Source organism: Hyperolius riggenbachi, chromosome 10 (genome assembly GCF_040937935.1).
Source record: "Hyperolius riggenbachi isolate aHypRig1 chromosome 10, aHypRig1.pri, whole genome shotgun sequence".
Lineage (NCBI taxonomy): Eukaryota > Metazoa > Chordata > Amphibia > Anura > Hyperoliidae > Hyperolius > Hyperolius riggenbachi.
Window position 1 is genome coordinate 285,135,763 of NC_090655.1, and position 22,933 is coordinate 285,158,695.

The window sequence follows — 22,933 nt, forward strand, 5'->3', positions numbered from 1 at the left end:
ACCAGAGTGGTGAGGAGGATTCTGGGTGGTCATGTGATATTATTTCTGATCTCTCTATACAGAGATTTCCTCCAGTGAAGTCTGGTGATCATTTGACCATCTTGGTGCCCCGATCTCACTCCCTGATATTTGAGAAGGACTACAAGCAGAAAATGCTAGAAATCATTAGGAAGATTATTGAGCTGCTGCCAGGAGAGGTGAGTGATGCTGGGAATTATGGGATATTATCCAGTAACAGTGAGGGGTGTGTCAGGGTGGTGAGTGACTTTATTGTTTTGTGTGTCAGGTTTCTATAAGATGTGAGGATGTCACCATCTATTTCTCCATGGAGGAAGGGCAGTATATAGGACAACACCAGGACCTCTACAAGGATGCCATGATGGAGAATCAGCCGCCCCTCACATCACCGGGTAAGAGGAGACTTTCATTTCGTGTACAGGAAAGAGCAGTACTTGGAGGTCCACCTAGATCCCCCATCATCTGATAATCACATAGAGACAATGTATTCAGTCAGTGTGTGTGTTTCCTACAGATGGATCCAGTAACAGGAACCCACCAGAGAGAGGTACAGGTCCTCTTTATCCCCAGGATTGTCCACCTAGATCCCCCATCATCTGATAATCACATAGAGACAATGTATTCAGTCAGTGTGTGTGTTTCCTACAGATGTATCCAGTAACAGAAACCCACCAGAGAGATGTACAGGTCCTCTTTATTCCCAGGATTGTCCACCTAGATCCCCCATCATCTGATAATCACATAGAGACAATGTATTCAGTCAGTGTGTGTGTTTCCTACAGATGTCTCCAGTAACAGAAACCCACCAGAGAGATGTACAGGTCCTCTTTATTCCCAGGATTGTCCACCTAGATCCCCCATCATCTGATAAACACATAGAGACAATGTATTCAGTCAGTGTGTGTGTTTCCTACAGATGTATCCAGTAACAGAAACCCACCAGAGAGTTGTACAGGTCCTCTTTATTCCCGGGATTGTCCACCTAGATCCCCATCATCTGATAATCACATAGAGACAATGTATTCAGTCAGTGTGTGTGTTTCCTACAAATGGATCTAGTAACAGAAACCCACCAGAGAGATGTACAGGTCCTCTTTATTCACAGGATTGTCCACCTAGATCATCCATCATCTGATAAACACATAGAGACAATGTATTCAGTCAGTGTGTGTGTTTCCTACAGATGTATCCAGTAACAGAATCCCACCAGAGAGATGTACAGGTCCTCTTTATTCCCAGGACTGTCCACCTAGATCCCCCATCATCTGATAAACACATAGAGACAATGTATTCAGTCAGTGTGTGAGTTTCCTACAGATGTATCCAGTAACAGAAACCCACCAGAGATGTACAGGTCCTCTTTATACCTGGGATTGTCCACCTAGATCCCTCATCATCTGATAAACACATAGAGACAATGTATTCAGTCAGTGTGTGTGTTTCCTACAGATGTATCCAGTAACGGAAACCCACCAGAGAGATGTACAGGTCCTCTTTATTCCCAGGATTGTCCACCTAGATACCCCATCATCTGATAAACACATAGAGACAATGTATTCAGTCAGTGTGTGTTTCCTACGGAAGGATCCAGTAACAGCAACCTACCAGAGAGATGTACAGGTCCTCTTTATTCCCAGGATTGTCCACCTAGATCCCCCATAATCTGATAAACACATAGAGACAATGTATTCAGTCAGTGTGTGTGTGTTTTCTACAGATGTATCCAGTAACAGAAACCCACCAGAGAGATGTACAGGTCCTCTTTATTCCCAGGATTGTCCACCTAGATCCCCCATCATCTGATAAACACATAGAGACAATGTATTCAGTCAGTGTGTGTTTCCTACAGATATATCCAGTAACAGAGACCCACCAGAGAGATGTACAGGTCCTCTTTATTCCCAGGATTGTCCACCTAGATCCCCCATCATCTGATAAACACATAGAGACAATGTATTCAGTCAGTGTGTGTTTCCTACAGATATATCCAGTAACAGAGACCCACCAGAGAGATGTACAGGTCCTCTTTATTCCCAGGATTGTCCACCTAGATCCCCCATCATCTGATAAACACATAGAGACAATGGAACTTTCTTGCAGAGGAATCCCAGTAAAATCAGCCATTATGAGGATCCTCAGTGTGGCGGATTCCTTGTAGACATCTGTTGTACAGAACGATGCTGCACAATCTCACTGTTGTTAATCCTCAGGTGGGAAGCTGGAAATATAAACAAATGATGGTGCAGAATGTTGTAGAATAGGAGGCGCGGTCACTGACCCCCAGGAGTGACTAAGTGACAGGGCAGCTCCGCCCACAATAGTAGTGACCACCGTGCACCAGCTTCAGCCAACTATAGTGCCAATACCAATGTAGTACCACAGGCGGCTACACCGGGATAACACAATCAGATCACCAGAATATTGGGCAGAAATAAACATCTATATATAAAGCTGCAGATCCGGCCCTCAGAGTCCTTAGCATTGCATCACTTCATATCCACATTACTGTAAGCTCAGCACAATGCCCACATAGTGTAAATCCACCATTATAGCAGAGATACACAGAATTACACTCGCATGCAGTGCCTGTTCAGTAAACAGTCCATGTTCTGGGACCACATCTGGCCAAGTGTCTCAGAACTGTCATTATGAGTCCGTCTCCCAGGCCCAACCAATGTACATCGCTGGACAAATCAGCAATGCCTGAGGATCATCATGATTGTAGATTTTACTGGGATTTGTCTGCTGGGACTGCGTTACAATATAAGGACAAAGTATTGTTTAGTCTGAATTATTGGGGTTACATTGGTGACTGAGACACTGGAGGGGGCTGATTACCTATATAGTGTAACTTTTATTAAGCCAAAGCTATTGGCCGTCTGTAATAAGCACAACCTTCTGCAGTTCTCTGTCAGGCTGACAACTAGTGATGGTCAGTGGCATGCTAATATCTCTGAGATGGTGCAAATTGTATGCTAATTATATGGAAAGTTATGCAGCTGCTGCATTTGGTCAATATCTAATCTGCATCAACTTTGCCTCAACTTGGCATTATAATCAGCTTATTCTCTACCCGGAATGATAATTGCTCCTCCCCTCTGAATTCTCTAACAGGAAGTGATGATGTTTCTCTATTTGCAGCGCTGAGTCCCGGCATCAGGAACCTCTCAGAGACTCGTCTCTCTGTATCCACAGACTGTACAATGGATGATGATGTCACTGGACAAGAGTCTCCTGCAGATATCCTGGTCACCCAAAATATTCCCCCAGACTCCCCTCACCTGTCTAACCCTGAGGGGCCTCATACCCAGCACGGCTCTCCCCCTGCTGGAGGGTCTAATTCCTGTTCCACTTGTGGGAAATGTTTTGTACAGAAATCACATCTTGTCAGACATGAGAGATCTCACACTGGGGAGAAGCCCTATTCGTGTGCTGAGTGTGGGAAATGTTTTGGGCATAAATCAAATCTTGTCACACATGAGAGAACTCACACTGGTCAAAAGCTCTATTCATGTGCTGAGTGTGGGAAATGTTTTGTATGGAAATCAGAGCTTGTCAAACATGAGAGATCACACACTGGTGAGAAGCCCTATTCATGTGCTGAGTGTGGGAAATGTTTTGTAAATAACTCACATCTTGTCAGTCATGAGAGATCGCACACTGGTGAGAAGCCTTATTCATGTGCTGAGTGTGGGAAATGTTTTATACGTAAATCAGAGCTTGTTGCACATGAAAGATCACACACTGGTGAGAAGCCTTATTCATGTGCTGAGTGTGGGAAATGTTTTGGGCAGAAATCACAGCTTGTCATACATGAGAGAACTCACACTGGTGAGAAGCCCTATTCATGTGCTGAGTGTGGGAAATGTTTTGGGCATAAATCAAATCTTGTCACACATGAGAGATCTCACACTGGTGAGAAGCCCTATTCATGTGCTGAGTGTGGGAAATGTTTTGGACAGAAATCAAATCTTTTCACACATGAGAGATCACACACTGGTGAAAAGCTCTATTCATGTGCTGAGTGTGGGAAATGTTTTGTATGGAAAGCAGAGCTTGTCAAACATGAGAGATCGCACACTGGTGAGAAGCCCTATTCATGTGCTGAGTGTGGGAAATGTTATGTGAGTAAATCATATCTTGTCACACATGAGAGATCTCACACTGGTGAGAAGCCCTATTCATGTGCTGAGTGTGGGAAATGTTTTGGGCAGAAATCAAATCTTGTCACACATGAGAGAACTCACACTGGTGAAAAGCTCTATTCATGTGCTGAGTGTGGGAAATGTTTTGGGCGGAAAGTACAGCTTGTCAGACATGAGGGATCTCATACTGGGGAGAAGCCCTATTCATGTGCTGAGTGTGGGAAATGTTTTGGACAGAAATCAAATCTTATCACACATGAGAGATCACACACTGGGGAGAAGCCCTATTCATGTGCTGAGTGTGGGAAATGTTTTGGGCATAAATCAAATCTTGTCACACATGAGAGAACTCACACTGGTGAAAAGCTCTATTGATGTGCTGAGTGTGGGAAATGCTTTGTATGGAAAGCAGAGCTTGTCAAACGTGAGAGATCACACACTGGTGAGAAGCCCTATTCATGTGCTGAGTGTGGGAAATGTTTTGGGCATAAATCAAATCTTGTCACACATGAAAGATTACACACTGGTGAGAAGCCCTATTCATGTGCTGAGTGTGGGAAATGTTTTGGGCAGAAATCACATCTTGTCAGACATGAAAGATCTCATACTGGTGAGAAGCCCTATTCATGTGCTGAGTGTGGGAAATGTTTTGGGCGTAAATCATATCTTGTCACACATGAGAGATCTCACACTGGGGAGAAGCCCTATTCATGTGCTGAGTGTGGGAAATGTTTTATACGTAAATCAGAGCTTGTTGCACATGAAAGATCACACACTGGTGAGAAGCCTTATTCATGTGCTGAGTGTGGGAAATGTTTTGGGCAGAAATCACAGCTTGTCATACATGAGAGAACTCACACTGGTGAGAAGCCCTATTCATGTGCTGAGTGTGGGAAATGTTTTGGGCATAAATCAAATCTTGTCACACATGAGAGAACTCACACTGGTGAAAAGCTCTATTCATGTGCTGAGTGTGGGAAATGTTTTGTATGGAAATCAGAGCTTGTCACACATGAGAGATCACACACTGGTGAGAAGCCCTATTCATGTGCTGAGTGTGGGAAATGTTATGTGAGTAAATCATATCTTGTCCAACATGAGAGATCTCACACTGGGGAGAAGCCCTATTCATGTGCTGAGTGTGGGAAATGTTTTGGGCATAAATCAAATCTTGTCACACATGAGAGAACTCACACTGGTGAAAAGCTCTATTCATGTGCTGAGTGTGGGAAATGTTTTGTATGGAAATCAGAGCTTGTCACACATGAGAGATCACACACTGGTGAGAAGCCCTATTCATGTGCTGAGTGTGGGAAATGTTATGTGAGTAAATCATATCTTGTCCAACATGAGAGATCTCACACTGGGGAGAAGCCCTATTCATGTGCTGAGTGTGGGAAATGTTTTGGACAGAAATCAAATCTTATCACACATGAGAGATCTCACACTGGGGAGAAGCCCTATTGATGTGCTGAGTGAGGGAAATGTTTTGGGTGTAAATCACTGCTTGCCAGACATTTGTGTTGAGTGTGAGAGATGCTTTGGCCATAAGAGGATCGTAGGGGGTGGGCAGGTGGATGTCTGTGGATGAGTTCAGAGGGAGTTGCAGTAGACAAGGTGGGAGATGATGAGGGCAGGAATGAGCAAATTTGGCAGTGTCCGGGGTCAGGAAGGTGGAAATTGTGGCTACTGTATGTGACAGGAATATCGGAGGAATGTAAAGTATATTGCATTTTACTCTGGGACAGACGTACTTTATATACATGTATATTTTATAATTCTTCACACTATAATTCTCCACATTAGTGGTCCTGAAGGATCTGCTTCTGGATCCTCCTTGTTTCATGATGTATGAGGCAGCTGCCATAGTGCCTATTTGTATGTAATCTGTGCTCTAATATTGGAATAAAGGTGTTTAGAGGCTGCTTGAATTTGTAAAATGTTTGAAGCCACTTCTGAGGCAGAATCCATCTCTCCTGCACTGAGATATCCCAGCAATGCGCTCCCCATCCTGCTCGACAATGACCAATGGCATGGAATTAAGCGATGGCTGTTATTTCAGTTGGCCGGTCTTGTCCACCACAGAAGGAATAGTCTTCAATTCATCAAAAGCTGTTCCATTAAAGAATCCAAGTCCTTAAAATACCGCATTCGATATTACAGACTTTTTTTTGCTAATCCATCAAGATTTTCACAGGTGCGGTAGAAGTTCGGTAATTTACGGAAGCCCATTGACAAAAACCTGTTTGTAACAGTGGAAGAGTCTCTGGGCCTGATGCTATTCATGGTGATAAGTAGCTTGCAGATGCGAGTTACTTATCACCGTGCCATCGCACGAGGATTACCAGCAAATCCTATTGCCAGTTTCACTCATGCGATAGACGATCGTTAGGGAGCATTACTCAGGCGAAAGCCTCAGCGATGCTCCCATGTCACGGGTGATGGAGAGTGAGGTTTTACCCTGTTGTGCTGTCCATCAGCACCACGGCCTCGCTCCCCACACATGCGCGCACCCGCCGAACATCCGCCGCTGCATCTGGGGGTCTCCTTTAATAAGGAGACCCCCAGAGCTCCCCGCCGGCAGCCACTAGTCTGTGTAAACCCCCCCCACGTAGCTGAAAAGATACTTAAAAGCAATTTCCCTACCGCCGCTTAACACCCCCCACATCTCACCGCAAGTCCCAGACGTGTAATTACTAGTGTTGATCGAACAGTGTTCACCACTGTTGGGGATTCGGCAAATTTTGTGGTGTTCGAGTTCGCGGCGAACCCCATCTGGACACCTCAGTGTCCGTGATGGATGCTCAGCCATGTGGCTCGAACTTTTCCTTGGCCGAACGTTCGGCTGAACGTGGCCGCACGTTCAGTCGAACGTGCGTCTCGCGCTGTGATTGGCCGAGCGGGTCACGTCTTCGGGTGCATAAATACCCGAACGCGCGTGATCGGCGCCATTTGCTTTGGGGTTTAGCTTTGGGTTGGTAGGGAGTTTAGCATAGCGTACTGTCTGCCAGTGCCAGCCACAGGGCCCCAGCCTCCAGCCTCACCGCTGACAGCAGCACCCACAGAGCCTCACTGCTAGCCAGGCCAGCCACAGTGCCCCAGCCTCACGCTGACAGCAGCACCCACAGAGCCTCACTGCCAGCCAGGCCAGCCACAGGGCCCCAGCCTCACCACTGACAGCAGCACCCACAGAGCCTCACTGCTAGCCAGGCCAGCCACAGGACCCCAGCCTCACCACCGACAGCAGCACCCACAGAGCCTCACTGCCAGCCAGGCCAGCCACAGGGCCCCAGCCTCATCGCTGACAGCAGCAGCCACAGGGCCTCACTGCCAGCCAGGCCAGCCACAGGGCCCCAGCCTCACCGCTGACAGCAGCTGCAGCACCCACAGAGCCTCACTGCCAGCCAGGCCAGCCACAGGGCCCCAGCCTCACCACTGACAGCAGCACCCACAGGGCCTCACTGCTAGCCATGGCAGCCACAGGGCACCAGCCTCACCGCTGACAGCAGCACCCACAGAGCCTCACTGCTAGCCAGGCCAGCCACGGTGCCCCAGCCTCACGCTGACAGCAGCACCCACAGAGCCTCACTGCCAGCCAGGCCAGCCACAGGGCCCCAGCCTCACCGCTGACAGCAGCAGCCACAGGGCCTCACTGCTAGCCATGGCAGCCACAGGGCCCCAGCCTCACCACTGACAGCAGCACCCACAGAGCCTCACTGCTAGCCAGGCCAGCCACAGTGCCCCAGCCTAACCGCTCACAGCAGCACCCACAGAGCCTCACTGCTAGCCAGGCCAGCCACAGTGCCCCAGCCTCACACTGACAGCAGCACCCACAGAGCCTCACTGCTAGCCAGGCCAGCCACAGTGCCCCAGCCTCACGCTGACAGCAGCACCCACAGAGCCTCACTGCTAGCCAGGCCAGCCACAGTGCCCCAGCCTAACCGCTCACAGCAGCACCCACAGAGCCTCACTGCTAGCCAGGCCAGCCACAGTGCCCCAGCCTCACACTGACAGCAGCACCCACAGAGCCTCACTGCTAGCCAGGCCAGCCACAGGGCCCCAGCCTCACTGCTGACAGCAGCTGCAGCACCCACAGAGCCTCACTGCTAGCCAGGCCAGCCACAGTGCCCCAGCCTCACGCTGACAGCAGTACCCACAGAGCCTCACTGCTAGCCAGGCCAGCCACAGGGCCCCAGCCTCACTGCTGACAGCAGCACCCATAGGGCCTCACTGCCAGCCAGGCCAGCCACCGGGCCCCAGCCTCACTGCTGACAGCAGCTGCAGCATCCACAGAGCCTCACTGCTAGCCAGGCCAGCCACAGTGCCCCCAGCCTCACACTGACAGCAGTACCCACAGAGCCTCACTGCTAGCCAGGCCAGCCACAGGGCCCCAGCCTCACCACTGACAGCAGCAGCCACAGGGCCTCACTGCCAGCCAGGCCAGCCACAGGGCCCCAGCCTCACAGCTGACAGCAGCACCCACAGGGCATCACTGCCAGCCAGGCCAGCCACAGGGCCCCAGCCTCTCCACTGACAGCAGCTGCAGCACTCACAGGGCTGTTAAAAATCCACACATATTTTCAGTGACTTTTGTAGCATATTGTTTATTAAAAAAACACTTTCAGTGCCGCCAAGTGGGATCACTTGCGTACCACCGATCCACACGTATATTCAGTGACTTTTGCTGAGTATTGTTTGTTAAAAAAACACTTTCAGTGCCGCCAAGTGGGATCACTTGCGTACCACCAATCCACACGTATATTCAGTGACTTTTGCTGAGTATTGTTTGTTAAAAAAACACATTCAGTGCCGCCAAGTGGGATCACTTGCGTAGTTGCGTACCACCAATCCACACGTATTTTCAGTGACTTTTACAGCATATTGTTTATTAAAAAAACACTTTCAGTGCTGCCAAATGGGATCACTTGCGTACCACCAGGTGCGCAGAGGTTGTTCTGATGAGCTGTACTCCACCGCACACATATGAGCCCACCATGAGTTCTTCACAGACCTCCACTGTGAGCAGCACTCCCAACAACAGCAACAGCCAACGCCCCACGCAAGTTATAACATCCACTCCAGCAGCCAGTGATCAGCAGCAGCCCTCCCCGGACGAGAGCGTTGTGTCCCTCGGTCCGGTGCCAGGGCGATTATTCAGGGCTGCCATTGAGGAGATGATGGGGCCTGATGTGGAGGAGGAGGTTGGGCTCGGGCCAGCATCCCAAGTTAATGTTGAGGACAATGAGGTGTCTGGGGATGTTGGGGTGGCAGAGGTGGTGGGGGGGTCAGGAGAAGAGTTCTATGATGATGATGATGATGATGATCGGGACCATCTGTATGTGCCTCAGACCCCGGAAAACATGTTGTATCATGTGTGTAGGTACTAAAATATGCGTTCCCACTGCCCGGGTCCACGGATGCATATAAATTTTGGGCAGCACTATCAAACTGTGGTACTATCAGTGAGTTGCCATGGTCCTTCTGTGCTGCCGCACTGACCGTCCGCTTTGTCCAGTGCAAGCATTACATGATCACGTGGTCGGCAAAATCACCCGAAGCCTGAAAATGCCATTGCCTGCCAGGTTCACCTCACCACTGACACTTGGACGAGTGCGTTTGGCCAGGGTCGGTACATCTCCCTTACGGCGCACTGGGTGAACCTTGTGGAGCCTGGCACAGGTGTTGCCAACGCCGCAAATTGCCGGACCTGCTTCCCTGCGAGTCAATGACAACAGCGACCTCTTTGGCTCCTTCTCCTCCACCGCCTCTCCAAGCTCTACCTCATCCGGCATCGCTAACCCAGCAAAAGGAGTGTGGAAGCGGTGCAGCACAGCTGTTGCCAAGCGTCAGCAAGCCTCAAGCCTTACTGAAGCTGATCTGCATTGGAGATAAGCAGCACACAGGTGCAGAAATTTGGAAGGCAATCAAGGAACAGACCCAGTTGTGGCTGGCACCACTGCACCTGGAACCAGGCCTGGTTGTGTGTGATAATGGGAGCAATCTCATTCACGCCTTACAGTTGGCAAAGCTGAGACACATCCCTTGCCTGGCCCACGTTCTGAACCTAGTTGTTCAGCGGTTCCTGAGGACATACCCAAACGTGGCGGATCTTCTGCTGAAGGTGCGGCGAGTGGCCAAACATTTCTGAAAGTCCAGTGCCGCTTCGGCTGCACTCACCAAGTTGCAGCAGTGCTTCAGTTACGTCTGCATTTTGTCGCCATGCCAGGCCTGGGTAGTGTCACAAAGCATGGTCTTGCTCTCCTGTACTACCTCCTCTTCCATCCTGTGTGCTGGGTTAGCGTTGCCGCTCTCTTTTTAAGGAATATCTCATTCTATTATATTTATCAAGGTTATTATATTTATCACTGCATGGCGACAAAATGCTTTGCTTTATGCCTGCATTTTGTCGCCATGCCAGGCCTGGGTTGTGTCACAAAGCGTGTCCTAGCTCTACTGTTGTACCTCCTCTTCCATCCTGTGTGCTGGGTTAGCGTTGCCGCTCTCTTTTTAAGGAATATCTCATTCTATTATATTTATCACTGCATGGTGACAAAATGCTTTGCTTTACGCATGCATTTTGTCGCCTTGCCAGGCCTGGGTTGTGTCACAAAGCGTGGCCTTGCTCTCCTGTACTACCTCCTCTTCCATCCTGTTTGCTGGCTTAGCCAGCACACAGGATGGCAGAGCGGGCACAGGAGAGCAAGGCCACGCTTTGAGACACAAACCAGGCCTGGCGTGAGGACAAATTGCATGCTTAAAGCAATGCACTTTGTCGCCATGCTTTGAAAAATATAATAACATTGAAATATTCCTGAAAATGGCACCAGCAACGCTAAGCCAGGCTGGCTTGCATTGGGTTCTGAATTCGGCCCAAACATGCCGAATATCGGGGTGACGTTCGGCCGAACCGAACCGAACCCGAACATTTTGGTGTTCGATCAACACTAGTAATTACAGTGTATGAGTCACTGTAATTACTCTCTCTAGCAGAGTCCCGGCAAAGCATCTTTGAATCAGCCGCCGGGGCTCCCCATTGGTTCACAGCCTGGACCAATGAAAATGGCTCAGGCTGTGAACCAATAGGGAGCCCCGGCGGCTGATTCAAAGATGCTTTCCCGGGACTCTGCTAGAGAGAGTAATTACAGTGACTCATACACTGTAAATACACGTCGGGGACTTGCGGCGAGATGTGGGAGGTGTTAAGCGGCGGTAGGGAAATTGCTTTGAAGTATCTTTGCAGCTACATGGGGGTTACACAGACTAACAGTGGCTGACGGGGAGCTCTGGGGGTCTCCTTATTGAAGGAGACCCCCCCCAGGATGCAGCGCGATGACGTGCATTAGCATGTTTAGACCTGCTTTTTGCAGGTCTAAGCTAACGCTCATGTCTGCCGGGAAGCACCACTTACTGGAGGCATGCAAAGTCTAATAGGATGTGGTGTAAGGAACTTGCTGGGCAATAATATCACCCAAGCGAGTTTCTTTAACACCCTGCCTAGGGCTAAATGTAATTGGATCAGGTGACTTTATTGTCTCCTGATTATCGGACTCACCAGTGTTTAACATTGCATCAGGCCCTCTGTTGTTACATGCTGTTCTCCGTGTAGAGACAGCATTAAATAGTAATAGTAATACTGTTTGCTATACTGCCTCTGCTCTCTTTGAATCCGTCCATTAGTGTTTCTTAACATTTTATTTAGTTGCCACAGCTTAGAAGAACTTCTAGGATACATTAAACATGCCCTGCCTAGGTGATTTCCCCACTGGCTCCTCCTCATCTTCAAACAGGAACCGAAGAGGTTAAACTGCCGAACAACCACAGGATTTTGTTACAAGATCTCTCTGCTCACTGCCTGGGGGGTAGGAAAGCTAGACCCACCAGAGAAGCCTGCGCAACCTACCAGCATCCAATCATCAGGACTTGCAGGATACAGGGGCTGTTTCTATTGGCTCGCCGCTTCTGTCAATCATTGAGATATCCACACGGAAGGCATTCTAAGCTGGTTTTCACCCCCTGGGAGCTCCCAGGAATGATCGGACCTGATACCGCATGCTGTAACATTGATGAATTGACATTTACTGACATTAGTTGAGGTATTTACCACACTAGTCAGTAATTTACCTCACTGCTCGGTAACTTCAGCTATTCATGTGCTAACTGCCTTGATGAATTGACATTTTCCTAAGTGCTCAGTAAAGTCAGCTGTTTTCTGCATTACCAAATGCTTGATGAATTCAGGCCAGAGCCTTGTTTGCAATTCAATTCTTATAGGCTGTCCTAGGAAATGATGCTTTCTTTAATTGGGTATCTCTAATTGTAACAATATGAGATGCCATCTGCTCCACACAACCATCGGGAATGTGGAGGACAGGAGACTGATGAGGTGTAGGCAGGGGGATGTGGGGACTGACTGAGGGCTGAGAATAAAGGCAGTCTGCTCCACACAACCATCGGGAATGTGGAGGACAGGAGACTGATGAGGTGTAGACAGAGAGGTGTGGGGACTGACTGAGGGCTGAGAATAAAGGCAGTCTGCTCCACCAGACAATCAGGATTGTGGAGGACAGGAGACTGATGAGGTGTAGGCAGAGAGGTGTGGGGACTGACTGAGGGCTGAGAATAAAGGCAGTCTGCTCCACCCGACCATCAGGATTGTGGAGGACAGGAGACTGATGAGGTGTAGACAGAGAGGTGTGGGGACTGACTGAGGGCTGAGAATAAAGGCAGTCTGCTCCACCAGACCATCATGATTGTGGAGGACAGGAGACTGATGAGGTGTAGGCAGAGAGGTGTGGGGACTGACTGAGGGCTGAGAATAAAGGCAGTCTGCTCCACCTGACCATCAGGATTCTGGAGGACAGGAGACTGATGAGGTGTAGACAGAAAGGTGTGGGGACTGACTGAGGGCTGAGAATAAAGGCAGTCTGCTCCACCTGACCATCAGGATTGTGGAGGACAGGAGACTGATGAGGTGTAGGCAGAGAGGGGTGGGGACTGACTGAGGGCTGAGAATAAAGGCAGTCTGCTCCACACAACCATCAGGATTGTGGAGGACAGGAGACTGATGAGGTGTAGGCAGAGAGGTACCGGGACTGATTGAGGGCTGGGAATAAAGGCAGTCTGCTCCACACAACCATCAGGATTGTGGAGGACAGGAGACTGATCAGGGCCGGATTTGTAGTATTCTCCGCCCAAGGCCCAATGTCATCAACCGCCCCCCCCCTCCCCCCCCATAAAAATAAAATCTTTACCAACTACTCACTCCAAACATTCTCCCCACAATAAAACCAGTAATTTTCAGAATTAAATTTAATGCCCCCAGGGAGGCTGCACAAGTAAAGTTGGATCATTCCAATGATTTCCATACCTCTAACGGAAGCACTAGAGGAAGTGGTACCCTTTACTATAAGCTACACTGCCTATACAGCAGCACAGCCCCTAGCTACTCCAGAGTATAAGATCCAATGCAGCCATCTCTGTCCCTCACACACATGCAACCCATATTGCATGTTAGTAATTGCCACATGTGCATTACGCAGAGTGGAAAGTAAAAAGTGCTGTGCTGCTGTCCGGCCAGCATAGCAAATACTAAAGGGTGCCACTTCCTCTAGTGCTCCTGTGGAAAGCATTATTACAATTTAGTATTTATATAGCACATTTTCCACAGAGGAGCACACAGTTGTAGTCTAGGGCCAATTTTTTAAGGGGAAAACAAGTTAAAGGAAACCCACACAGACAAGGGGAGAATGTACAAACCCAATGCAAATAGTGCCCTGGCTTGTATTTGAGCTATGAACCTGGTGCTGCAAGGTGAGAGTGGTAACCACTCAGTCACCATACTGCCCACATTAGAATGTTACGTCCACAGCTTCTCAGGGGCATTCAGTTTTACTGTGGGAGAACGTATTCTCCAAAAAGTGAATTAGGAATTAAAATTCCCCATGGTAAAATGTTATGATAAGTGTTCCCATGGACGAGGGTGTCCATATTGGGTATGCACAAGTAAGGTCCCTGCATGCCCAGTAGGATGAAAGCACGTTTACCAGGCATGCATGGTCCTTAATAGCGTATGTTCACTATGGAAAATGCTTGGGCAGGGTCGCACTTACACACCAACGAAGCTAATTCGTCCAGGGAGGGACTGTGTGCTGTAATGGTGGGGTGTAAAAAGATGCACGAAATCTCAGTACTAACCAGTGGTATCCCACTAATGAGGTATCTATAAATAATGTATTTTTATTTGCTCCATGATTGCTTTGGGAGGGTGGTGGGAGAGGTGTGAGTGAGTGAGTGAGTGAGTGAGTGCGTAAGAAAGAGAGAGAGGGTGAGTGCGTGCGTAAGAAAGAGAGAGAGGGTGAGTGCGTGCGTAAGAGAGAGAGAGAGGGTGAGTGCGTGCGTAAGAGAGAGAGAGAGGGTGAGTGCGTGCGTAAGAGAGAGAGAGAGGGTGAGTGCGTGCGTAAGAGAGAGAGAGAGGGTGAGTGCGTGCGTAAGAGAGAGAGAGAGGGTGAGTGCGTGCGTAAGAGAGAGAGAGAGAGAGAGGGTGAGTGCGTGCGTAAGAGAGAGAGAGAGGGTGAGTGCGTGCGTAAGAGAGAGAGAGAGAGGGTGAGTGCGTGCGTAAGAGAGAGAGAGAGAGGGTGAGTGCGTGCGTAAGAGAGAGAGAGAGAGGGTGAGTGCGTGCGTAAGAGAGAGAGAGAGGGTGAGTGCGTGCGTAAGAGAGAGAGAGAGGGTGAGTGCGTGCGTAAGAAAGAGAGTGAGTGTGTGAGTGAGTGAGAAAGTGTGTGTGTAAGAGAGAGTGAGTGTGTGTGAGAGAGTGTGTGAGTGAGTGAGAAAGTGTGTGTGTAAGAGAGAGTGAGTGTGTGTGAGAGAGAGTGAGTGTGTGTGAGAGAGAGTGAGTGTGTGTGAGAGAGAGTGAGTGTGTGTGAGAGAGTGAGTGTGTGTGTGAGAGAGAGTGAGTGTGTGTGAGAGAGAGTGAGTGTGTGTGAGAGAGTGAGTGTGTGTGTGAGAGAGTGAGTGTGTGTGTGAGAGAGAGAGTGAGTGTTTGTGAGAGAGAGAGTGAGTGTTTGTGAGAGAGAGAGTGAGTGTGTGTGAGAGAGAGAGTGAGTGTGTGTGAGAGAGAGAGTGAGTGTGTGTGAGAGAGAGTGAGTGTGTGTGAGAGAGAGTGAGTGTGTGTGTGAGAGAGAGTGAGTGTGTGTGTGAGAGAGAGTGAGTGTGTGTGTGAGAGAGAGTGAGTGTGTGTGTGAGAGAGAGAGTGAGTGTGTGTGTGAGAGAGTGAGTGTGTGTGTGAGAGAGAGAGTGAGTGTGTGTGAGAGAGAGTGAGTGTGTGAGAGAGAGTGAGTGTGTGACAGAGAGTGAGAGAGAGAGAGAGTGTGAGTGAGTGAGTGAGTGTGTGACAGAGTGAGTGAGAGAGAGAGTGTGAGTGAGTGAGTGAGTGAGTGAGTGAGTGAGTGAGTGAGTGAGTGAGTGAGTGACAGAGTGAGTGTGAGTGAGTGAGTGAGTGAGTGAGAGAGAGTGTGAGTGAGAGAGAGAGAGTGTGAGTGTGTGTGTAAAAGACAGAGAGTGAGTGTGTGTAAAGGCCCATACACACGTCGGATTTTAGCGAACGACCCATCGTTTGAACGTTCCGTCGTTTGGACGTTTTCGCGTCAAATCCGACGTGTGTACAGACTATCGTTCAGGTGATAAGACTGGTTACCAACGATCCGCCAGGCGGATCGCTGGTAACCAGTCTTATCACCCGAACGATAGTCTGTACACACGTCAGATTTGACACGAAAACGTCCAAACGACGGAACGTTCAAACGACGGGTCGTTCGCTAAAATCTGACGTGTGTATGGGCCTTAAGAGTGTGAGCCTCTTTATCTTGCCAACAGCTGAGGTCTCTCTTTCCCCCATGCTGCCTCGATCAGTGTCAGCCCCATCAGATTGTCTCAGCAGCTACCAGACCTCTGACCCCATCACAATATTGGCTGATAAAGACAAGCTGCTGTGCTAAAAAGCACACTAGAGACGGGAGAGATCTGCAGCACAGCTTACAGAGGCTGCAGATTTTTACAGGCTGTCACTGTGTACCTTGTGGAGAGGGGAAGGTTTACGATCAGCAGCAGACCAGCACTCATAGGGATTCCTTTCTTTAATGCTCGTGTTAGCCGCTCAGGTGGCTTCAGAAACTTTCTGATCGGGAGAAGTTTGCACAGAAGGGCTGTTACAGCAGGCTAGGCTGAATTGAGCGTGCGGCCGCTGCCTGCTGGTCCTAACAGCTCCCTCTCTGTTCCGCTATTGGCCAGCTCCTGTTTAGCTGCCCGCTGCACTGCCTGCCTGCAAGTACGCACAGGCTACAGTGTGCATGGCGAAGCGGGCGGCTGCAGATTGATCAAGCCCACCTATAGATCACTATCAGGGCGGAATGGTGTATATGGCTCTTAACCTACAGTCGCCCTATTGCAATCAGGCGCCCTAGGAACCGGCCTTGGGGGCCTTTCCACAAATCCGGCCATGAGACTGATGAGGTGTAGGCAGAGAGGTACGGGGACTGACTGAGGGCTGAGAATAAAGGCAGTCTGCTCCACCCAACCATCAGGATTGTGGAGGACAAGAGACTGATGAGGTGTAGGCAGAGAGGTACGGAAACTGACTGAGGGCTGAGAATAAAGGCAGTCTGCTCCACACAACCATCAGGATTGTGGAGGACAGGAGACTGATGAGGTGTAGGTAGAGAGGTGCGGGGACTGACTGAGGCTGAGAATAAAGGCAGTCTGCTCCACCCGACCATCAGGATTGTGGAGGACAGGAGACTGATGAGGTGTAGGCAGAGAGTTGTGGGGACTGACTGAGGGCTGAGAATAAAGGCAGTCTGCTCCACACAACCATCAGGATTGTGGAGGACAGGAGACTGATGAGGTGTAGGCAGAGAGATGCGGGGACTGACTGAGGGCTGAGAATAAAGGCAGTCTGCTCCACCCGACCATCAGGATTGTGGAGGACAGGAGACTGATGAGGTGTAGGCAGAGAGATGCAGGGACTGACTGTGGGCATAGAATCAAGGCTGTCTGCTCCACCTGACCATCAGGATTGTGTAGGACAGGAGACTGATGAGGTGTAGGCAGAGAGGAGTGAGGACTGACTGAGGGCTGAGAATAAAGGCAGTCTGCTCCACCCAACCATCAGGATTGTGGAGGACAAGAGACTGATGGGGTGTAGGCAGAGAGGTGCGGGGACTTACTGAGGGCTGAGAATAAAGGCAGTCTTCTCCACCCGACCATCAGGATTGTGGAGGACAAGAGACTGATGGGGTGTAGGCAGAGAGGTGCGGGGACTGACTGAGGGCTGAGAATAAAGGCAGTCTTCTCCACCCAACCATCAGGATTGTGGAGGACAGGAGACTGATGAGGTGTAGGCAGAGAGGTGTGAGGACTGACTGAGGGCTGAGAATAAAGGCAGTCTGCTCCACCTGACCATCGGGATTATGGAGGACAGGAGACTGATGAGGTGTAGGCAGAGAGGTGCGGGGACTGACTGAGGGCTGAGAATAAAGGCAGTCTTCTCCACCCAACCATCAGGATTGTGGAGGACAGGAGACTGATGAGGTGTAGGCAGAGAGGTGTGAGGACTGACTGAGGGCTGAGAATAAAGGCAGTCTTCTCCACCCAACCATCAGGATTGTGGAGGACAGGAGACTGATGAGGTGTAGGCAGAGAGGTGTGAGGACTGACTGAGGGCTGAGAATAAAGGCAGTCTGCTCCACCCAACCATCAGGATTGTGGAGGACAGGACAATGATGAGGTGTATGCAGAGAGATGTGAGGACTGACTGAGGGCTGAGAATAAAGGCAGTCTGCTCCACCCAACCATCAGGATTGTGGAGGACAAGAGACTGATGAGGTGTAGGCAGTGAGGTGTGAGGACTGACTGAGGGCTGAGAATAAAGGCAGTCTGCTCCACCCAACCATCAGGATTGTGGAGGACAGGAGACTGATGAGGTGTAGGCAGAGAGGTGCAGGGACTGACTGAGGGCTGAGAATAAAGGCAGTCTGCTCCACCCAACCATCAGGATTGTGGAGGACAGGAGACTGATGAGGTGTAGGCAGAGAGGTGCGGGGACTGACTGAGGGCTGAGAATAAAGGAAGTCTGCTCCACCCAACCATCAGGATTGTGGAGGACAGGAGACTGATGAGGTGTAGGCAGAGAGGCGCAGGGACTGACTGACTGCTGAGAATAAAGGCAGTCTGCTCCACCCGACCATCAGGATTGTGGAGGACAGGAGGCTGATGAGGTGTAGGCAGAGAGGTGCGGGGACTGACTGACGGCTAAAAATAAAGGCAGTCTGCTCCACCCAACCATCAGGATTGTGGAGGACAGGACAATGATGAGGTGCATGCAGAGAGATGTGAGGACTGACTGAGGGCTGAGAATAAAGGCAGTCTGCTCCACCCAACCATCAGGATTGTGGAGGACAAGAGACTGAGGAGGTGTAGGTAGAGAGATGGAGGACTGACTGAAGGCTGAGAATAAAGGCAGTCTGCTCCACCCAACCATCAGGATTGTGGAGGACAGGAGACTGATAAGGTGTAGGCAGAGAGGTGCAGGGACTGACTGATGGCTGAGAATAAAGGCAGTCTGCTCCACCTGACCATCAGGATTGTGGAGGACAGGAGACTGATGAGGTATAGGCAGAGAGGTGCAGGAACTGACTGAGGGCTGAGAATAAAGGCAGTCTGCTCCACCCAACCATCAGGACTGTGGAGGACAGGAGACTGATGAGGTGTAGACAGAGAGATGCAGGGACTGACTGAGGGCTGAGAATAAAGGCAGTCTGCTCCACCCAACCATCAGGATTGTGGAGGACAGGAGACTGATGAGGTGTAGACAGAGAGGTGCGGGGACTGACTGAGGGCTGAGAATAAAGGCAGTCTGCTCCACCTGACCATCAGGATTGTGGAGGACAGAAGACTGATGAGGTGTAGGCAGAGATATGAGGTATATACTCTGGTGCTGTCCTGAGATTCAGGTATTCTGGAATGACATGCATGCGGGTTGATCCCCGGGGAGTCTGCCGCTTACAGTGGTGCTTTTCAAAATCCGGATCCGATTCGGATCCGGATACCCAGATATCTGATCTGGGTCAGATATCCGAGTTCCGGATTTTCCGATCCGAATCCTAATCGGATATCTGACCGGGGTATCCGGGTATCCGTGCGGATTCGGATTTCCGCATAGAAAACCGGAAGTGGCCTTTAAATTGCTTCTAAAACGTTTTTTAGGGTAAATGAGGCATGTAGCATAATTATTTTTTAAAGGGGAACACTAATTGATAATGTGTGGAATTAAAATCCCCAACCCCCCCCCCAAAAAAATGGCTGTCAATTAGCATTGTCAATTGGCACTTGACTTTGCACTTTGCACCTGGCACTTTACACTTTGCACCTGGCACTTTGCACTTGGCATTTGGCACGTGTCAAGTGCAAAGTGCCAAATGCAAAGTGCCAAGTGCAAAGTGCCAAGTGCCACGTACCGAGTGACAGTCAGACAGCAGAGAAGACACTAGTGCACAGTTATCGTCACACTGGCACTGCTCAGCAGCACAGCAGTTCTGTAGTAAGCTAACACAGTAGTACTACTACTCAGTCTCTAACAACTAACTAGCACCGACTGCAGTACTACAGTACTAACTACACAATAACACAGTAATCCTATTCCCTAACCTAACCTATACTGTAGCTAAGGCTAGCAGGCCAGCAGGCAGCAGCTGGCTTGGTCTGTGCACAGCATACACACAGACACATATCAGCTGCCTGCAGCAGCCCTGCAGCACAGCACACACTCTGACTGTCACTGGATGAAATCAAGCTAGCTACCTAACAATACAATAGTGTAGTGATAGTGAAGGGGTTAATCACTGAACAGCTTTAGGTTTATCACTGTATACAGCACTTGCTAGGCCAGCAGCACTGGAGCACACACTCTGATTGTCACTCACTGAATGAAATAAAGCTAGCTAGTCTAATTAACAATATAACAATAGTGTAGTGATAGTGAAGGGGTTAATCACTGAACAGCTTTAGGTTTATCACTGTGTAAGCATTTGCTAGGCCAGCAGCACTGGAGCAAGTCTCTCAGTGAGCATTCACAAAGCAAGGACGATATGTCTCATCATGGCAGCTCTCCTTATTATACAGGGGGGCTGGCCAGGGTTCCCTTCTGTGATTGGGTGCCAGGGCTTAGGCTGGGAGCCCTCTGATTGGCTCAATGAGGTCAGGTGGAGCTGGCCAGGGTTCCCTTCTGTGATTGGTTGCTAGGGCTTCTGCTGGGAGCCCTCTGATTGGCTCAATGACGTCATCTCCTTATTTTCCGTATTCGGATCCGGATATCCGCCAGATATCCGGGTATGCGACCAAATATCCGTGGTTTGCTTTCCGGATTTCCATAGAATCCAAATCGGATAGCTGAAAAAAGTTTGGATATCTGGGTTACCCGGATATCCGGAATCCAGATGAGCACCACTGGCCACTTACATCAGATGGAGATCTTCTCCTATGTGAGTATCACGGTGCTGTGTATTCTCCTGGCCCCACCGAGGGGCGTGGTTTTCAGGGAATTGCGGCCGCAGTCAGTGAGGACCATGGGACTGGATGAACTTTGCTGCTAGATGCCCTGAGATACATGAAGCATGATTCATTGTTTGTTGAACATTTCTGCTGCCATATGCAGCCATCCTTGCAGCTTTATTTGTACACTGCATAGCTTGGACTGCTTGCTTGCATTTGTGCTGTTATGTCGGCTTCCCACGCTGAGTCTTCCTAGCTGGTGTGCCTACCTGGAAGACTGAGCTTGCTTTCTGAACTTAATACAATAGCTCTGCACATAGCCTCTGCAATTTTCATCTGCTGGTAGGCATGGGTGGTGCTACACTGGGGCATGCCGGGGCACTGCCCCCCTAGGAATCACTGCCCCTCCCCCCCGGGTGCCACCCCTGCTCAGTAACATACAGTTAACTGTTTCCAGGCTCCAGCAGTGTACAGTGAATAAGATAGGGTCTGTAAGAAACTCTTTGGGCTTGATTCACAAAAGAGTGCTAACTGTTAGCACGGCCGTTTTCCCGCGAATTTTCGCATTGCGCGTGACCGCGAATTTTCGTGCAAAACGATAACGTTTTCACGCAAAACGAGATTTTGTGCGCAAAAACGATATCGATTTCGTGCGAAAATTCGCGGTCGCGTGCAATGCAAAAATTTGCGCGAAAACGGCCGTGCTAACAGTTAGCACTCTTTTGTGAATCAAGCCCTCCATGTCAGGCTGAGTCTATAATGGTATTCAGTAATCCAAGGGTCTTATTTATTTGCCTTAAATACCTCACAATCCTTGCAAAATCACTTATAATTAATGTATCTGGATGACACATATTTGCTTAAAAAAATCTTTCTACTTCCTTCTGATCGTATGTTCTAACGTTATCACTCAATAGAAATAGAGTCTGGAGAAGGTTTAAAAGCTGAAAGCTTACAGTTTTTCTTTTAAATTAATGAACTAGAGCTTGTGTTTTACAGACAGAAAGTTTTGAATAGGATAAAAATCCAGATTCAAAAATTCCTGTCTGTAAAATACAAGCTCTAGTCTCCAGCAATGCTTAGCTACTAAAATAAGGAATTACACACACAGTGTTTCCCTCCCTCCTGCCTCCCCTTGCTTGTAGAGCTCTGAGACACAGGCTGGGGGCTGGAATGATCTGTCTGTGATCTGTCCTCACAAGAGCAGCTTCCTAGCAAGTGAGTATTAAAGAATGCCAGCCAACTAGCCAAGCACATCTATAGAATAGAAAAAAACCGAGAGCCCAATATGGTGTAGTATGTTAAAGACAATTGGTAAGTGGTTTAGTGAGAGAATTTATACTCACAAACATGGGTTACCATTCAGGCAACCACTCAATAGGCAGGTGAGGAGATTAGACCTGTCCTCACTCTGGATTAAGAAGTCGCTCTCTGTAGTAAAGAAACAAGAAAGGGGGTAGCACTCCCCTCCACCAGGAGTGGACACAGAGTATTTGTAGGTAGAACAGAGGCGCCAGCAGGATAAAAGTCAATAACATTTTTAAAAATTGCTTGGAGGAAGTGGTGGGCTTGCCTCCCAAAAGCAGTCACGAGATCCTGTCTTCATATAAATCAATACATTTATTATACGGTACCCCAAAAACAGTGCAACGCGTTTCGCAGGCCAAGCCCGCTTCATCAGGCAATAAACGTGGGGACAAAACAGAATTTTGGCAATAGCAGGTGTAGCGCCTCACTAAGGGGCTACACCTGCTATTGCCAAAATTCTGTTTTGTCCCCACGTTTATTGCCTGATGAAGTGGGCTTGGCCTGCGAAACACGTTGCACTGTTTTTGGGGTGCCGTATAATAAATGTATTGATTTCTATGAAGACAGGTTTTGGCAATAGCAGGTGTAGCGCCTCACTGAGGCGCTAGCGTTATACCTGCTATTGCCGAAATTCTGTTTTGTCCCCACATTTATTGCCTGATGAAGCGGGCTTGGCCTGCGAAACGCGTTGCACCGTTTTTGGGGTACCGTATAATAAATGTATTGATTTCTATGAAGACAGGATCTCGTGTCTGCTTTTGGGAGGCAAGCCCACCACTTCCTCCAAGCAATTTTTAAAAATGTTATTGACTTTTATCCTGCTGGCGCCTCTGTACTACATACAAAAAAAAGCACATCTATAGGTATTTTTTCTTTAATAATAGCACCAGCACCATCATTTGGACAATTTGCTCTCAACA

The 22,933-nt window shown here is 49.2% G+C and overlaps 1 pseudogene; it reads left to right on the plus strand.

The window, feature by feature from the left end:
• LOC137535541 (zinc finger protein 585A-like) overlaps nucleotides 1-22,933 on the plus strand; it is a 235,646-nt pseudogene that overhangs the window by 16,307 nt on the left and 196,406 nt on the right.